Source organism: Schistocerca piceifrons, unplaced genomic scaffold (assembly GCF_021461385.2).
Source record: "Schistocerca piceifrons isolate TAMUIC-IGC-003096 unplaced genomic scaffold, iqSchPice1.1 HiC_scaffold_961, whole genome shotgun sequence".
Lineage (NCBI taxonomy): Eukaryota > Metazoa > Arthropoda > Insecta > Orthoptera > Acrididae > Schistocerca > Schistocerca piceifrons.
Window position 1 is genome coordinate 2005001 of NW_025729236.1, and position 5000 is coordinate 2010000.

The 5000-nt window shown below is 54.6% G+C and overlaps 1 pseudogene; it reads right to left on the reverse strand.

Annotated features, from left to right (window-relative positions):
• LOC124774428 overlaps positions 1–5000 on the reverse strand; it is a 9403-nt pseudogene that overhangs the window by 1996 nt on the left and 2407 nt on the right.

The window sequence follows — 5000 nt, forward strand, 5'->3', positions numbered from 1 at the left end:
CGGGTACCCCTCGCTAACGGAAATCCAGTATGCAAGGGACAGCCGCCATTCCATCCCCACCAGGGTAACTCATGTTTGTTTTAGAAATGTTGCCGCTCAATACTCCTCAGACCTGTTGAGGAGTACGGCTTTTCTCGCGTTTAACTATCGTAGTTAATCAAAGATTAATTTGGCGAATGCGGACACTGAATCAACCAGACTTTGTAAGACTTTATAGGCATCAGGGTTTCTTAAAAGAAGTGCAACATCCTGATTAGGTAGTTCCTGCCTTAGCTCAGAGGCAACTGGTTCGAAGTCTGGGCAATCAAAGACCACATGTTCAGGCGTCCCCATAGGGGCACCACAAATACACTCAGGTGTTGGTTGGCTGCCTATCCTATGGAAATATGTAGGATAGGGGCCATGTCCCGTCAGGAAATGAACTATACCTTGTGAAGGTATTAGGTGCTTAATGCGTAGTCTTTCTTGTACGTTAGGAAGGAAGTCGTAAACTCGCCTTCCTGTATCTGATGTGTCCCATTGTTCTTGCCAAGATGTTAGTGTCTTTTGCTTAATTTCTTTTATATTATTTAGATGTTCACCCATAATTTGTGTTACTTTTAGAAAGTCCCGTTTTACCAGCCAGTGTACTGCCGCGTTTTGCTGTATTATCAGATCCAGTGGGCATAGGCCCATAATGATACTAAGAGCATCTGTTGGTGTGGTGCCAAAGGCACCTATGCATCTAAGAATAACATTGCGTTGAATTCGCCTGACCATAAGCGCAGGCCTCACCTGAGTGAGTTTGTGGGCCCAGGCACTGGAGCCGTATCCTACTATTGGTGCTAAAATGCAGTTATGATACATTTTTGTTGCCAACGGAGGTAGATGAAAACGCCGTTGGGCTATACTAATCAGTTTATTTAAGACTGCTAATGCTTTTGAAGCAAGTAGATAGGGACAGCGGGAATCTCGTTAATCCATTCATGCGCGTCACTAATTAGATGACGAGGCATTTGGCTATATTAGCCGGCTTTATTCACTTTTTGCGAATATTACAAGGTAGTGTTACCTGGCAAGCAGGTTTACAAGGTTTTACACAAACAAAATTACACTAGCACATATACAGCAAAAGAATAAAGCGGGTATTTTGCCTGAGGCGCCAGGCAGCAGCGAAAGGGTTGAGCTGATCCTAGCCAACTCCAGTGCGGTTCATCGTGCGGCGGCGAGGGGCAGTCATAGTGTCAAAACGCCGCGCCGCCATAATACTGCCCAATAACACTCTTGTACTGATGGTCGATAGATGTCCACTAGTCACGCCCACGTCCTGGAGCGCTCTTGCAGATGCCGGAGACCAGACTCCACGCCAGTTGATGGTTGCTGACGTGGTGGTGATATGTCGGACTGCTGGATAAAGCTCTCGGACCTTTGCATGGACGGCCTGCTTATCATAGATGGCGATCTTCTCCCTATGACAACGGTCGAGGTCGAGGCTATCGCCGATCACCTGGGCGTCAATAATATATGCTGCTTCGCCACGGACTGCCACGACATCAGGCTTCTTCAATCCTTCTGATGTCCGCAGGTGAGGCTCCAAAAGAACTTCATAGCCTCTTCGACGAAGGCCTCGCACCAGATATGACGCCATAGCGTCATGTCTGGCAATGCGGGCCCCGTCGCTCCTCCAACACTGCTGGATGACGTGGTTGGCAGTCTCTGTGGCGTTGCAGCCTCCCCGGCACCTTGTGTCACCCTCCCGCCCTCGTAGGAGCCGTGCCTGAGTGGGCAGGGCATTAATCCGAGCACGAAGGCAGGAGATATAGTCCCGGCCTGCGACAAACTGCCGAGTGTTAGACACCCAGTAGTGCTGCCCTGGTGTTTGGGCAGACTTCCGCAGAGCAGCGCCGTCGACTGATGAGTGCAGGCGCTCGGCCCAGCACCGACCCAGTTGGTAGCTGGACTTAATAACGTCGCCATTCCATCGTAAGGCGTTATCCAACTGTTGGATTTCACGTCTAAGGGAATCCTGGGAGGTATCGTCAGCTGCCGTACCGAGTCTCTCCATCTTAGCAAGGCGCCTCCTCCGGAGAAGAGGACCCAGCCAGCGGGCTGCCGGGACCCCCAGGCCCCCATGAGAGACAGGGGCATGAAAGTACCCAACAGGGGTGTCCGCCGGCAGGTGGAGCCAGGATCTAATGGCTTTGCGGACGCAAACATCGAGGGACGAGAGGGCCCCTAGACGTGTCCTTCCCAGGGCCAGGCCATGAAAAATGCCCGGCAGGATAACTGAGGAAAGGGAAAAGAGTCTTTGCTGAGGCTTAAGGGGTGCCCTGCTAATGGTGTTCAACTGTTTCTCGACCTCGCGCCGAGGATGGAAAATGCTGCGCCCGCATGTGGTGAACTGCAGGCCTAAGTATTTAAAGGAATCTCCCATCGCTAGCGCCGGAATGTTGTTGTTACCTGCCCGAAAGACAACAGACTCATCAACCTTTATCTTCTTCTCCCGCCCTGATGCAACCAGGGCGAGAGAGAAGCACTTCTTTGGGTTGATCTCAAGACCGAGGTCACCTAGGGCCGTTGCAGCGATGGTGATTAGCTCCTGCAATCCATCCTTCGTCTCGGCGAAGAGAAGAAGGTCATCCGCAAACGCAGCAGCATTTATTCTTCGGCCGAGAATACAGGCACCAACATGCTCAGGAAGACGGGAAAGGAGAATGTCTATAGACATGTTGAAAAGGATGGGGGATAAGGGATCACCTTGCCGCACACCCCTCGAAGGCCGCACTAGATCTGACGACTTCCCAGCACCACAGATAACCGTCGAGCCCGCCTCATAGCACCCCAGGATGTAGTCAATGAACTCGACCGGCAGACCATGGGCCCTCAGCACAGGACCTAGGGCACCATGGGACAGCGAGTCGAAGGCCTTTGACACATCCAGCGATGCTACGTACAGCGAGCTGGCAGTGCTCCGTGCCTGGGTCATCGCCAGATCCAGCAGAAAGGTGTTATGGAGCATCCCATCCTGTGGGATGAAAGCCCGCTGACGACCGTCCAAGGCACAGTGGCGCATAAGGCGGCCAACCAGGACCTTGTGAAAGACCCTGGTCAGCACCGAACACACCGTGATAGGTCGGAAGTCAGCGGGGGATGCTACGGCGGTCTTCTTGGGCAGCAAGGTGGTACGAGCTTGTAGGAGACGGGATGGGAGGGAACGTGAGAGGAGTAGGAGGTTGAGGAATTTAAGAAGAGCCTCACGAGGAAGGCGACGTAACTGGGATGGTGTAAGGCGATCAGGGCCTGCTGCAGAGTTGCGAGGGGGAAGAGCTGCAGCTACCTCGTCTGCAGTAATGGGCGCCCATAGAACTTCGAAGGGCACAGACTTACAAAATGGCAACAACTTACCTGAGAGACCCTCCCCACGTGGAGGCCGAGACCTAACACGAGGGGGAGTAAAGAGATCCCTCCAAAACTCAATCAGCCCCGGGATGGTGGGTGGCTGATGGAGAAGTGTGCCATCGAGAAGACCATTTATGCAGCGCGCTGGGTTCTTCTTAAAAGCACGCTGCACTACAGCATATTCCCACCTCCTTCTCGCCCGCTTCCGCTCCGGCGGCTGTTGAAATTCCTTACCAGGAGCTTGACAAACAAGTGGTTCCCTGCTACCTAGTTCTTCAAGAGCGGGAACAAGCATGGCTTGGATGGTACTCCGGCTAGCAGTGGGGCCCAAGGCCACAACTGCATCAAGTGAGCGGAAACGCGGGCCCGAGGAGGGCAACTCAGCTAACAGGGACCAGATAGCCCGATCGGCGACTTCCCCCAGAGAAGAAGACTGTGGTGGGGGGGAACCCACAGCAGATCCGTCTACAGAGGCCTGATGGTCTTGGTCTCTCTTTGAGAGCTCAGCAGCAAAGTTGGCCACCATGTTCTTATAGGCCTGCACCCTGCGTTGACACTTGATAGATTCAAGTGTGCGCTCTGGGAAGGCTTTGGCCAGCTCTTGGTTAAAGAACCGGCAGCCTTGGAGGGACAAAGTCGCCTCAGCATGCGCAAGACGGAGCAACTCTTCTTACGACCACCTGGCCTTCTTCCTTTCCGTTTGCACTTCCGCGTTGGCGGCAGCAGGGTGGGCACGACGGCGATGAACGCCGAGCCCGGTCTTTGTTGAAAAGGACCGCAGACATTCAGGGCAGACAGCGGGGAGCGGCGCTCGACCCGCGCTGGTTGGCTGGCTGGAAAGCTCGTCAGCTGGCACAGGCACTCCAGTGGGAGGCCTGGTACCTTGATTTCTTCTACTACTTGCACCAGCTGGAAACAAAAGGCAGGGGGGGAGGTAACCCCCAAGCCTCGAACGACACCCTGCTCTGTCGGTCGGAGAGCTTCAAAAAGAATTACACCTTTCTTAGCACCCCTTACGACCCCCGCCACTTGAAGGCCAGAGCTCGGATTTCCCACAGAGAGGCTAATCGAACCATCATCCACCCGACATCGCGAGGATGCTAAGGGGTGGATCGAGAGGGTCCATATATTACGCATCAGGTGGGCATTTGAGAGTCATAGTTACTCCCGCCGTTTACCCGCGCTTGCTTGAATTTCTTCACGTTGACATTCAGAGCACTGGGCAGAAATCACATTGCGTCAACACCCGCTAGGGCCATCGCAATGCTTTGTTTTAATTAGACAGTCGGATTCCCCCAGTCCGTGCCAGTTCTGAGTTGATCGTTGAATGGCGGCCGAAGAGAATCCGCGCACCCGCGCGCCCCCGGAGGAGCACGCTAAGGCGGACGCGGCCTCGCAGCAAGGAAGATCCGTGGGAGGCCAAGGCACGGGACCGAGCTCGGATCCTGCACGCAGGTTGAAGCACCGGGGCGCGAACGCCGCGCAGGCGCGCGCATCCTGCACCGCCGGCCAGCACGAGGCCGACCAACGGCGAGAGCAGACCACGCCCGCGCTAAACGCCCGCACTTACCGGCACCCCTACGGCACTCACCTCGCCCAGGCCCGGCACGTTAGCGCTGACC